This window comes from Coregonus clupeaformis, chromosome 21, assembly GCF_020615455.1.
Source record: "Coregonus clupeaformis isolate EN_2021a chromosome 21, ASM2061545v1, whole genome shotgun sequence".
In the NCBI taxonomy this organism is placed as follows: Eukaryota; Metazoa; Chordata; class Actinopteri; order Salmoniformes; family Salmonidae; genus Coregonus; species Coregonus clupeaformis.
Genome location: NC_059212.1, coordinates 48,205,387 through 48,220,386, shown reverse-complemented (window position 1 = coordinate 48,220,386; position 15,000 = coordinate 48,205,387). Strand labels below are relative to the sequence as shown.

The window sequence follows — 15,000 nt, the reverse complement described above, 5'->3', positions numbered from 1 at the left end:
TACAGCACTAGGTCACTCAGAGGGTTATATGAGGATAACTACTGTGACTACAGCTCTAGGTCACTCAGAGGGTTATATGAGGGTAACTACTGTGACTACAGCTCTAGGTCACTCAGAGGGTTATATGAGGATAACTACTGTGACTACAGCACTATGTCACTCAGAGGGTTATATGAGGGTAACTACTGTGACTACAGCACTAGGTCACTCAGAGGGTTATATGAGGATAACTACTGTGACTACAGCAGTAGGTCACTCAGAGCGTTATATGACGGTAACTACTGTGACTACAGCACTAGGTCACTCAGAGGGTTATATGACGGTAACTACTGTGACTACAGCACTAGGTCACTCAGAGGGTTATATGAGGATAACTACTGTGACTACAGCACTAGGTCACTCAGAGGGTTATATGAGGATAACTACTGTGACTACAGCACTATGTCACTCAGAGGGTTATATGAGGATAACTACTGTGACTACAGCACTATGTCACTCAGAGGGTTATATGAGGGTAACTACTGTCCTACTTACAGTACCCACTACTGTATCTATCCCTTGGTTCACTGATGCGGCTTCATACCTATGTCATGTTGTAGTACAGTTTATGCAGTACTTTTTCAATATTGCTTTTATATAGCGACTTTTATACAGTGTAGTACAGTACAGTACAGTACAGTACACCACAGTACACCACAGTACAGGACACCACAGTACACCACAGTACACCACAGTACAGTACACCACAGTACACCACAGTACAGTACACTACAGTACAGTACACTACAGTACACCACAGTACACCACAGTACACCACAGTACAGGACACCACAGTACACCACAGTACACCACAGTACAGTACACCACAGTACACCACAGTACACCACAGTACAGTACACCACAGTACACCACAGTACAGTACACTACAGTACAGTACACTACAGTACACCACAGTACACCACAGTACAGTACAGTACACCACAGTACAGTACACTGCAGTACAGTACACCACAGTACACCACAGTACACCACAGTACAGGACACCACAGTACCCCCCATTACACCACAGTACAGGACACCACAGTACACCACAGTACAGTACACCACAGTACACCACAGTACAGTACACTACAGTACAGTACACTACAGTACAGTACAGTACACCACAGTACAGTACACTACAGTACACCACAGTACAGTACAGTACACCACAGTACAGTACACTACAGTACACCACAGTACAGTACATTACACCACAGTACAGGACACCACAGTACACCACAGTACAGGACACCACAGTACACCACAGTACACCACAGTACAGTACACCACAGTACACCACAGTACAGTACACCACAGTACACCACAGTACAGTACACTACAGTACAGTACACTACAGTACACCACAGTACACCACAGTACAGTACAGTACACCACAGTACAGTACACTGCAGTACAGTACACCACAGTACACCACAGTACACCACAGTACAGGACACCACAGTACCCCCCATTACACCACAGTACAGGACACCACAGTACACCACAGTACAGTACACCACAGTACACCACAGTACAGTACACTACAGTACACCACAGTACAGTACAGTACACCACAGTACAGTACAGTACACCACAGTACAGTACACTACAGTACACCACAGTACAGTACATTACAGTACAGTACACTACAGTACACTACACTACAGTACAATACAGTACACCAAAGTACATTACAGTACACTACATTACAGTACACTACAGTACACCATAATACAGTACAGTACAGTACACTACACCACACCACAGTACACTACAGTACAGTACACTACACCACACCACAGTACACTACAGTACACCACAGTACACTACAGTACAGTACAGTACACTACAGTACAGTACAGTACAGTACAGTACAACACAGTACATTACACCACAGTACACCTCAGTACACCACAGTACAGTATACCAGAGTACAGTATGTATGTCTCATACTTGGAAGTGAGGAGCCTTTTCTGTCTTCCAGGAGATTTCCCCTTAGTCAGAGAGTATCTTAGCCCAGGAGGCCAGAGAGGGAGGGAGGAGGAGGAGGAGGAGGAGGAGGAGGGCAGTGTGGGGAGAGGGGGAGCGAGGAGAAGGATATGACTCATAGTAGGAGCCTCCGGATGCCCACTCCTGTACGTAATATGATCTGCTATAGACTCATATAAGACCACATGGGCCATTTTGACTTCAAACACGACAAAACCTTTACGAGCTGCGCTCCTGAAACCAGAGACGGAAAGAGAAAGAGGAAGAAAGAGGGAGAAAGAGAGTAATATCTCTCTCTCCGTTATCTCTCTCATGTGCAAGGCCGACTGTCTTTTTATAGCTATCACAGTTATGCTACATCTGGTCTGACTGATTGACTGCCAACCAATGACCCACTAAGCCTACAGACTGTAATGTGTCTTTTTACAGATATCACAAAGACATGTTTTGTGACATGCTAACAAATAGGCCACTTACTGTATGGATACTTTAGCAACCTTAACCCAACACCTAGTGATCTCATCAAGAGGTTGGGATCTCTTGGCTTAAGGTATTTGGTTAACAGCGGGTTTTTTGTATTTGTATTTATTGGGGATCCCCATTAGCTGCTGCCAAGGCAGCCACAATCATTTTATCATCAATTTCTCTCAGCCAATCATCAGTCATTTGTGTAAGTGCTGTGCTTGTTGAATGTCCTTCCCTCCAAGCATGCTGAAAGTCTGTTGTCAGTTTGTTTACTGTGAAATAGCATTGTATCTGGTCAAACACCATTTTTTCCAGAAGTTTACTAAGGGTTGGTAACAGGCTGATTGGTCGGCTATTTGAGCCAGTAAAGGGGGCTTTCCTATTCTTTGAGTCGCGGTCAGGGCTAGCCACTGAATTTGCTACAATACTAATGTGTTTAACAGCACGTTTCTCAAAATGATCATCAAGTGATTTTCAAAACAAAAAAAATCTTCCCATACCACATCTTTTCTCAACAATCAATGAACATACAGACTAATTAACCATCGCTAGTTAACTCTCAGTCTTAGTGTCCTGGGCTCTATCCAGCTACTATAGGTAACTTTATTTTACTGTATATATAGCCTCCCTACTGTCACTTTATTTTACTTCTGCTCTTTTTTTCTCAACACTTTTTTGTTGTTGTTTTATTCTTACTTTTTTGTTTAAAATAAATGCACTGTTGGTTAAGGGCTGTAAGTAAGCATTTCACTGTAATGTCTGCACCTGTTGTATTCGGCGCATGTGACCAATAAAATTTGATTTGATTTGATTTGAATTTGATCAATACCCTAGTCTAGCCAGCTACTCTATCCAGCTACCCCAAGCAGCTACTCTATCCAGCTACTCTATCCTGCTACTCTACCCAGCTACTCTATCCAGCTACTCTATCCTCTATCCTGCTACTCAATCCAGCTACTCTATACTCTAACCTGCTACTATATCCAGCTACTCTATCCTCTATCCTGCTACTCAATCCAGCTACTCTATACTCTAACCTGCTACTATATCCAGCTACTCTATCCTCTATCCTGCTACTATATTCAGCTACTCTATCCTCTATCCTGCTACTCTATCCAGCTATTCTAGCCGGCTACTCTATCCAGCTACTCTATCCAGCTGCTCTATCCTCTGTCCTGCTACTCAATCCAGCTACTCTATACTCTAACCTGCTACTATATCCAGCTACTCTATCCTCTATCCTGCTACTATATCCAGCTACTCTATCCTCTATCCTGCTACTCTATCCAGCTATTCTAGCCGGCTACTCTATAAGGCTACTCTATCCAGCTGCTCTATCCTCTATCCTGCTACTATCCAGCTAGTCCAGGTAGCTACTCTATCCAGCTACTCCGGGCAGCTACTCTAGCCAGGCAGCCAGTGTCTTGGGAGTCCAGATCGTTACTCTACAATGCTGTGAGGGCTGTAGCCATGTTGCATAACTCATCGTTAAGCTACATTCAGACAGGCAGCCAGTCTCCCTTCTCTCTCCAGTTCTCTCAGGTTGCTGCCTTTGCTGGCTGCCACAGGCTCCTGTGGCCCACTTTCCCCCTCTAGTCAAGCTGGGCCAGCCGTGGCCTACATACAGCATCACACAGTCACAGTCACAGCACAGGGAGATACCCACTAAGTCTTTTAACAAAGCTGCTGGAGGCATGTGTGCGAAACTACACTGCCCCAGTTCCTGTTGCCTCAACACGAGAGAGAGAGAGTCAATTAATTCAATTTGATATACTTTATTGACATGGAAAGTAAAACACTTCCATCGTCAAAGTAAACTTATATATCAAGGATGGTCAAAGACAGGAATAGACTAGACTGTTGGTGATGAAGCAATAATCACACTTCTCATTGGCTGTCCCTCAGGCTGTGGCAAGAGGCTACACATTTGGCTGCCATTTTGTTTTTTCACCAAGTATGTATTTAAGTTATATTCATCATTTAGGTTTTCAAATTCTTCGTATTGCTTTTATAATTTTGGGGAAGAATTTATTTTTTATGTCAGAATATCTGTCACAATTTGACAGGAAATGCAGCTCTGTCTCGACCTCTCCCCGGGGGGCAGAGTGAGCACAGCCTGTCCTCTCTGGGCAGCCAGGTTTACCTGTGACAACCGGTCTCTGTAGCCAGACTGTGCTCACTGAGTCTGTACCTAGTCAGTGTTTTCCTTAGTTTTCTATCAGTCACAGTGGTCAGATAGTCTGCCACCATGTACTGTCTGTTAATTCAATTTTTTGGTGGTGTCTTTCCTACAGGTGATATATTTGTATTTTTGCTTTGTGATGATTTAGTTGGGCCAGATTTTCTGAGTCCTGTCCTGAGGTTTTGTTGGGTTGGTAGTGGTTAGTGAACTGAGCCTCAGGACCAGCTGGCTGAGGGGACTCTTCTCTATGGTCACCTCTTGGCATTCGAGGGCTTTGTAATGGTAGGAGTGGGGCTCACTTGTTTTTAAATGAACATTTGGTGGCTATTTAAAAATATATATGAATCAGAAGAGGGTAGTGGCCTAATTCTGCTCTGCATACGTTGTTTGGAGTTTTTCTCTGTACTCTGTGGAGGCTCTTACAGAATTCCGCATTCAGAGTTTCAATTGGGTGTTTGTCCTATTTGGCAAATTCTTGCTTTGTAAGCGGACCCCACACTTCACTGCCATACAGTGGTATTGGTTCTATAATTTATTAGAATATTTTGAGCACCAGGTCATCTGCATACAGGAAGCGTTTTATTTCTGTGTCGTTAAGTGAGACCGGGGGCTGTTGATTGTTCTAGTGTTTTTTTGACAATTGATGAATGTATATATTAAATAGACTGGAGCTCAAGTTGTTCTCCTGTTTCACTCAACGCCCCCCTTGGGAATAGAAATGTGGATGTTCATCTCACACGTTGACTGCACATTTGTTATTTGTGGACATCGATTTGATGACATCGTATGTTTTTCTACCAACACCACTTTCAGTTCATGTTCACTGAGAAAGTGCAGTAATCTGCTATCCATGATGGTGTAGACATTTTCCCCAGGTTGCTGTTGACACAAATGCCATGGTAATTGTTTGGGTCAAATTTGTCTCCATTTAAAAACAAACGTGTTATTAGTCCTTGGTTCCTGATGTCAGTGAAATAGCCTACACTCAAAACATTCAGGGCCTGTATTTTTTTGTAATCACTTTTTTTCTGTTATCCAAAGGGTTCTAGTTGTCTATAATGGCTGATTCAAGAATGTTACATTTAAAAAAAAATATATATATATATATTTCTTTTTGTTCTGAATTCATTGTAATATTTCTGTATAGTTCTTCAAAGTGATTCCTCCGTGGGTCACCATTTTGTATTCTTCTTCGCTAATTCTTCTCTGTGTGGTTTGTGTCGGGAGTTCCACTTTTATGTGCGGGCCAGAAAGTTGTCTAGTAGGGATTTAATTTTTGGATTGCCAATTACTTTCTGGTAATTTTCCGTACTATTCTTAGTTCATCTATAGGACTGATTGGTCTAGTGTAATTTACTGGGTTCTTCTCCCTTGTGGTTTGTATCTGCCCTTTTTAGATATGCTGTAATTTTGCTATGGTCTGATAGTGGTGTTAGTGGGCTGACCATGAATCAATCAATCAATCTCTCACTCTCACACTCTCTCTCACTCTCACTCTCACTCTCACTCTCACTCTCACTCTCACTCTCTCTCTCTCTCTCTCTCTCTCTCTCTCTCTCTCTCTCTCTCTCTCTCTCTCTCTCTCTCTCTCTCTCTCTACTCTACTCTACTCTACTCTCTACTCTACTCTACTCTACTCTACTCTACTCTACTCTACTCTACTCTACTCTCCCTCCCTCCCTCCCTCCCTCCCTCCCTCCTAGTCTTGTCTTGTCCAGGGTTGAGCAAGAGATATAGGTCAGCCATCACAGGGTTTAACTCTATCTGTAGCCAGCTGGAGCAGCTAGCCAGCACTGTCTTCCATTAATCAACTATAAATACACGCTTCCAAACTCCACCAAACTCATAAAACCTCCCTCAACACAAAGTGACTTCCTCAAACACTGTAGCAGGAAGTTTAAAAGCGTTGGCTGAAAGGAAGGTTCTGCCAAACTGTTTTATTTTTTGATTGCCAATTGCTTTCTGGTAGTTTTCAATAAAAAAAAAAATGTTTGTCCATCTATACTGATTGGTAATTACTGGGTTCTTCTCCCTTGTGGTTTGTTTCTGCCTGGGCTGTCCTTACCTCAGGCCAAGACGGCTTAATTGATGCAAGTACGGGAAGCTGCAGCCAAATATGGCGACCTGAGTATGGGCAAGTGGGTGTGTCGAAAGGAGAGAGGGTATGGAAGGCGAATCAACTAATTGAGCAGATTTGTTGCCACTCAAGACATTTTGCACGGCTGATTGGGCTGCATGACAAGTCAATAAAACCGACCGGCAGCTGTATCATTGTCGTGTCGCCAGCAGTCGCTAATGTGTCCGTTATTTTCCCTCCCAGGACAGCAACCTACACGATAAATAACTAATTTTGATAAGCATCTAGACCTTGATACGTATACAGTCTACTCAATGGGCAGGGGGTGAATGGCAGCAACACTGGGACACAGTGTCCTTTGCTCCCACTTGCCAAGTTTACTGTCCCGCAACGGCGTGGGAAGAATCTACCTAGTAGTCTGTATCAGGGCGACAGTCACAGTCAGACACGGATACAACGCATGAAGCAACAGTACACCCCATCAACAGTTCGTTTAATAAAAAATAAAAATAAAAATATTGTCAGTTTTATAACTGAAAATGTTTAATTATTTGTGTAAAACTAACAGGGAAATACGACTCAGACACTGGCTTCATAATAGAAGTGGAAAGGAACTGGAAAACAAAAACACAGCTCAATCAAAACAGTCTAACCCAGGGGTGTCAAACGTCCGGCCCACGGGCCGGATCAGGCCCGCAAACGGGTTTAATCCGGCCCGCGAGATGATGTAAAAAAATAAATAAAAAATAAATAAATAGTAATATATATTTTTGTAAAGTATAAAAATGCGCTGCAATTTTTCAATAAAATAAACTGCTGTTCCAATTGCGTCCACTGGATGGCGCAATAGCAATTGTGTTAAGCAAGCAAACTGTTTATACCGGGGCAGAGCAAGTAGGTCAAGCACGTGCAGCCAATGAGCTACTTTGTTTTGCCCGCGATATTTATTACGGCTTCTACTTTTAACATTATGTGCTTTGGCACCCTCATTGCCCCAATATGTCTCTGTCAAAAAAGAGAAAAGTGGACGCAGAGTGCAGAGTGTTCCAAGAAAAATGGTCATCCTATTTATTCACGGAATTGAATGGGAAAGCTGTATGTTTGGTGTGTTCAGAGCATGTTGCAGTGCTGAAAGAATATAACCTAGTCGCCACTATGTGAGTCTTCATGCCGACAAATATGACAACTTTCAAGGACAGCGGAGATGAGAGAAGGTGAATGAACTGTTGGCGGGTCTGAAGAAACAGCAGTCTGTGTTTACTCACAGCCGAGACATCAGTGACGCTGCAGTGAAAGCTAGCTACCTCATTGCTAATGAATTCGCAGTGGCTTCAAAACCATTTAGTGAGGGTGAATTTGTAAAAACATGCATGATGAAGGCAGCGGAGATTGTGTGCCCTGAAAAACGGCAGGCTTTTGCAAATATCAGCCTGACAAGAAACACAGTTGCAGACAGGATTTCCGATCTTTCAGTGGATTTGGACAGCCAGTTGAAGCAAAAAGTAAAGTCATTTATTGCGTTTTCGGTTGCAATTGATGAAAGCACGGACATTACAGATGTTGCACAACTGGCCATTTTCATCCGCGGAGTTGATGACACATTGACCGTCACCGAGGAGTTCGTGGAGTTGGTGCCGATGACAGATACAACGACAGCAGCTGATATTTTTACCGCACTCGTCGGGCGCGCTGGACAGGGTCGGAGTGGACTGGTCCCGCGCTGTCAGCCTGGCTACAGATGAGTGCGCCCTCAATGATCGGGAAAAAAGCAGGCGTTGTGACAAAGTTCAGAGAGAAAGTGCAATCTGCAAATGGAGGATGTGATTTTTTGACTTTTCACTGTATTTTGCACCAGGAGGCTTTGTGTTGCAAGTCATTAAAGATGGATAACGTCATGAAGGTGGTCATCCAAACTGTTGATTTCATCCGATCCAGAAGCCTGAATCACCGTCAGTTTGACAGCCTTCTCAGAGAGAAAGACCACATCTATGGCCTGCCATACCACACTGAGGTAAGATGGTTAAGCCGAGGTGCTGTGCTGAGGCGTTTCTTTGATTTACGAGAAGAAATTGAACAGTTCATGGAAGAAAGGGGCAAACCAGTGTTAGAATTTCATTCCGCAGAATGGATGCAGGACCTTGCATTTATGGTGGATGTTACAGAGCACCTGAATAACTTGAACAAACAGCTGCAAGGGCGCAACAAAGTTGTCACGCAGTATTATGACAGCATACGTTCTTTCAAGTTGAAGCTGTCATTGTGGGAGACGCAACTTGCCGGTGGTGATGCAGCTCACTTCCCCTGTCTGAAAAATGTGTGCGCGACCCAACATGTGGCAGACATGAAGCGGTTCAAAGATAAAATAACGGGACTGTTACGGGAGTTTGAGCAACACTTTCAGATTTATGTTTATATGTTTTTATGTTGATGTGCTATTGTTTTTAATTGATTTTATTTTATTTGTATATTTAACCTATTCTTGACTCTGTGGTTCTTGCACTTGTTTGGGGAACAGGATTTCATTATTTTTATCTACATTTCTGCCTGAGAAATGACACCCTGATATAGTTCTGTGATCTGTGATATACTTCTGTGAATCACTGAGGCATTGTGTGTTTGTGTGTTCTTTGTCCTCAGAACTTTCAAATAACTTGAGGTGTTTTATGATTAATAGTGATGTTGTGCTTTTGGACACTGTCCTCAGGCTCCAGCTTTATGTTTATATGTTTTTATGTTGATGTGCTATTGTTTATAATTGATTTTATTTGTATATTTAACCTATTCTTGACTCTGTGGTTCTTGCACTTGTTTGGGGAACAGGATTTCATTATTTTTATCTACATTTCTGCCTGAGAAATGACACCCTGATATAGTTCTGTGATCTGTGAAACAGTTCTGTTAATCACTGAGGCATTGTGTGTTTGTGTGTTCTTTTTCTTTAGAATTTTCAAATAAACTTGACGTGTTTTATGATTAATAGTGCTGTTGTGCTTGTACTATTTTGGACACACTGTCCTCAGGCTCCAGCTTTATGTTGTATGTTGATCGTATTAAAACAAAGAAAACAATCTGAAGTTGTTGTTTTTAAGTTATATATACCATGATTTTTCCGGTCCGGCCCACTTGGGAATAGATTTTCCTCCCTGTGGCCCCTGAGCTAAAATGAGTTTGACACCCCTGGTCTAACCTATAGCAGAGCGCTTTTGACACACCCACTCCTTTTCTACACGCCCACTACTTTCCTTTCGATACACCCACTCCTTTTCTACACGCCCACTACTTTCCTTTCGACACACCCACTCCTTTTCTACACACCCACTACTTTCCTTTCGACACACCCACTCCTTTTCTACACGCCCACTACGTTCCTTTCGACACACCCACTCCTTTCTACACGCCCACTACATTCCTTTCGACACACCCACTCCTTTTCTACACGCCCACTACATTCCTTTTGACACACCCACTCCTTTCTATACGCCCACTACATTCCTTTCGACACACCCACTCCTTTTCTACACGCCCACTACATTCCTTTCGACACACCCACTCCTTTCTACACGCCCACTACATTCCTTTCGACACACCCACTCCTTTTCTACACGCCCACTACATTCCTTTCGACACACCCACTCCTTTCTACACGCCCACTACTTTCCTTTCGACACACCCACTCCTTTCCACACGCCCACTACATTCCTTTCGACACACCCACTCCTTTCTACACGCCCACTACATTCCTTTCGACACACCCACTCCTTTTCTACACGCCCACTACATTCCTTTCGACACACCCACTCCTTTTCTACACGCCCACTACATTCCTTTCGACACACCCACTCCTTTTCTACACGCCCACTACATTCCTTTCGACACACCCACTCCTTTCTACACGCCCACTACTTTCCTTTCGACACACCCACTCGCCCATACTCCGGTCGCCATATTGTGCTGCAGCTACCCCATTTCTCAACTGATGACCCACTCCACTGGTAAGATCAAATGGGGCCTACAGTAGTCTTGAGATCATTGGTTTATTAGAGCAGGGTTGTGTTCACTAATAGGGTCCCAACTAGATCTGGGTCAAGAGTTTCTCCTGGTGAGGAAAAACCTCCTGGCCTTAATTGTAGTGTATAGTGTAGGTTGTAGTGTATAGTGTATAGTGTATAGTGTAGTGGTGATTTTAGCATGTAAATGTTGGTGGGTCAAACTCTCCCAATTTTATTTTTATGCATGCCAGCAAAGCTACTACACAACACTAAACAATACCTTAATTGTCTAAAATGGTGACAAACGGTGCCCACAAACTGTCAGGGCCTCCATAAAGCTGTCCCAACAGCAGAGCTTTCTTTTTCAGCACCATGGAGTGAATCCTTACCACCGCTACACCTGGCTATCAGCGGAGCCTTGTCTGGCAGCGAAAACAGTTCATTCAGCCTCATTTACTGCCTTTTAAAAAAACATTGCTGATATGGCTGACTTGCTTTAACAAATGTGGTTTTTACAGACACTTGAGATGTACAAACTATTGCATAAGGGAACGATGAGCAGATAAGAGGCAATCTGTAATTTCGATTAAGACATTAATGAGTGAGCTAGAATGGACGTAGTCAATATAACTATTTGTTCAGCACTTTGAAATGTACAGCGACAGAATTCAGAACACGGGCCGTTCTTACAGTGTTCTCCCTGTACACCAAGTCAGAACCGTAGGACAAATAAAGGGGGCATAAAAGCAGACAATGAAAGCTCTTACAATATTCAATGATTACATTTCTCTAAAACAGGCTATAGGTTACATGTGCACCACCAAGTCAGAACAGTAGGCTAAGTTATAAGGGGGAAAAGGACCAAATTATTAGGGTGAGGCACATGGGCTACTAACAGCTTACTACACAACATACACTTAGTATTACTTTCTTAGCTACAGTATACATATCTCCCTGGCATATTACATCATTTATGCAGCAGCACACAATACAACCTTGTTGTACTGTGCTCACTTGAACAGGAAGGTGGCGCGGCGATCCTTCTTGTGGGAAAATGTTGTCATCAAAGTCTGTAATTCTCTGGATTTATGGTGCTTTCAAGACAACTGGAAACTCTGAAAAAAAAACAAGGTTGAATCATGACGTCAACGATCTTCAGGTCAGAGCTCTAGAAAGAGGCCAGAGTTCCAGACTTGGAATTCCAAGTTGGATGACCGTTCAAAATGTATTTTCCCAGTCCAAGCTAGTTTTTTTCTGACTTCCCAGTTGTCTTGAACTCACTGAGATTTCCCAGTTTCCAGTTGTTTTGAAAGCGGCAGAAGTCATGCTAGATTGACAGCATGGCCAATGTATTCAACCTTTTCTGGCCCATGGTGTTGCGAGTGAATGTTTATCCTTTTAAGCTTGGAAAAGAGACCCTTAAACCCAGACTTGGACCACACACCCTCTCCACTGGATAGCAGGCTAGTGATTGCTTTGCAATGCTTGCAGTTAGCCACTGATTCCTTCCAAACCACTCATTGTTGAATTTGCGATTTCCAACTTGTTGTGTAATGTTTATGTCCAACGGCCGATGAGCACCGATACGTTTTATCAATAATTTCTCTTCATATGACAAGGATTGAAAAGGATTTGCCAGTAGATTGTCGACTTGATTCATGATGACTGCTTGTCTAGCTTGCTAGCTAAGATTTTGAAAGTATGATGTTGACAAGATCAGTCCAATCAAAGCTACGGTAGATATACCGAATGGCGGGTCACCACTGAGTGTAGAGTGTGTAGTGTGTAGTTTATAGTGTATAGTGTATAGTGTGTAGTTTATAGTGTATAGTGTATAGTGTGTAGTTTATAGTGTATAGTGTGTAGTGTATAGTGTATAGTGTATAGTGTATAGTGTATAGTGTATAGTGTGTAGTGTGTAGTTTATAGTGTATAGTGTATAGTGTATAGTGTGTAGTTTATAGTGTATAGTGTGTAGTGTATAGTGTGTAGTTTATAGTGTATAGTGTGTAGTTTATAGTGTATAGTATAGTGTGTAGTTTATAGTGTATAGTGTATAGTGTAGTGTGTAGTTTATAGTGTATAGTATAGTGTAGAGTGTGTAGTTTATAGTGTATAGTATAGTGTATAGTGTGTAGTTTATAGTGTATAGTGTAGAGTGTGTAGTTTATAGTGTATAGTGTAGTGTATAGTGTGTAGTTTATAGTGTATAGTGTAGAGTGTGTAGTTTATAGTGTATAGTATAGTGTATAGTGTGTAGTTTATAGTGTATAGTGTAGTGTATAGTGTGTAGTTTATAGTGTATAGTGTGTAGTGTATAGTGTATAGTGTATAGTGTATAGTGTATAGTGTATAGTGTGTAGTGTGTAGTGTGTAGTGTGTAGTGTGTAGTGTATAGTGTGTAGTGTGTAGTTTATACTGTATCAGTGTATAGTGTATAGTGTATAGTGTATAGTGTATAGTGTATAGTGTGTAGTGTGTAGTGTATAGTATGTAGTGTGTAGTTTATACTGTATCAGTGTATAGTGTATAGTGTATAGTGTATAGTGTATAGTGTAGTGTATAGTGTGTAGTTTATAGTGTATAGTGTGTAGTGTGTAGTGTGTAGTGTATAGTGTGTAGTGTGTAGTGTGTAGTGTATATGTAGTGTATAGTGTGTAGTGTATAGTGTATAGTGTATAGTGTATAGTGTGTAGTGTGTAGTTTATACTGTATCAGTGTATAGTGTATAGTGTGTAGTGTATAGTGTATAGTGTGTAGTGTGTAGTGTATAGTGTGTGGTGTATAGTGTGTAGTGTATATGTAGTGTATAGTGTGTAGTGTATAGTGTATAGTGTATAGTGTATAGTGTGTAGTGTGTAGTGTATAGTGTGTAGTGTGTAGTGTATAGTGTGTAGTGTGTAGTTTATACTGTATCAGTGTATAGTGTATAGTGTATAGTGTATAGTGTATAGTGTATAGTGTGTAGTGTGTAGTGTATAGTATGTAGTGTGTAGTTTATACTGTATCAGTGTATAGTGTATAGTGTATATGTAGTGTATAGTGTATAGTGTGTAGTGTGTAGTTTATACTGTATCAGTGTATAGTGTATATGTAGTGTATAGTGTATAGTGTATAGTGTGTAGTGTAGTGTATAGTGTGTAGTTTATAGTGTATAGTGTGTAGTGTGTAGTGTATAGTGTGTAGTGTGTAGTTTATACTGTATCAGTGTATAGTGTATAGTGTAGTGTATAGTGTGTAGTGTATAGTGTATAGTGTATAGTGTAGTGTATAGTGTGTAGTTTATAGTGTATAGTGTGTAGTGTGTAGTGTGTAGTGTATAGTGTGTAGTGTGTAGTGTGTAGTGTATATGTAGTGTATAGTGTGTAGTGTATAGTGTATAGTGTATAGTGTATAGTGTGTAGTGTGTAGTTTATACTGTATCAGTGTATAGTGTATAGTGTGTAGTGTATAGTGTATAGTGTGTAGTGTGTAGTGTATAGTGTGTGGTGTATAGTGTGTAGTGTATATGTAGTGTATAGTGTGTAGTGTATAGTGTATAGTGTATAGTGTATAGTGTATAGTGTATAGTGTGTAGTGTATAGTGTGTAGTGTATAGTGTATAGTGTGTAGTGTGTAGTGTATAGTGTATAGTGTATAGTGTATAGTGTATAGTGTATAGTGTGTAGTGTATAGTGTGTAGTGTGTAGTGTATAGTGTATAGTGTATAGTGTATAGTGTGTAGTGTGTAGTGTATAGTGTATAGTGTGTAGTGTATAGTGTATAGTGTGTAGTGTATAGTGTATAGTGTGTAGTGTATAGTGTGTAGTGTGTAGTGTATAGTGTATAGTGCAGAGTTCCCCAACTGGCGGCCTGCGGGACGAATTTGGAAATCTGTTCCCAAGTATTCCCACGCATAATAAAGAGATATACACTGAGTGCACAAAACATTGAATGACATAGACTGACCAGGTGAATCCAGGTGAACACTGCTGTATCAGTTTGGCCTTGCGGTCAATTTGCAGTCTACAAATGATTTGTAATTATGTTCCAGTCCCCTGACCATCCGTTCAAGAAATAATTGTCACGCGGCTGAATCTAGTTGATGATCCTTGTTATAGTGTATATCGAACGAATTGTCCAGTGAGGGGACACTAAAGATGAACTGATATTGCTGTAAATTATCATTCCAAACACTAGTCCACTATTAGCCTATAGTCACCACAGTGCAGGCTGGAACTGAAGTCAAGTCAACATCAAGTCAATCTGCAGCTCTG

General features: G+C 41.6%; 1 pseudogene; it reads left to right on the top strand.

Annotated features, from left to right (window-relative positions):
- The first annotated feature begins 7,775 nt into the window (after positions 1-7,775).
- On the top strand, positions 7,776-9,051 carry LOC123481592 (annotated as a pseudogene).
- Positions 9,052-15,000: the final 5,949 nt, after the last annotated feature.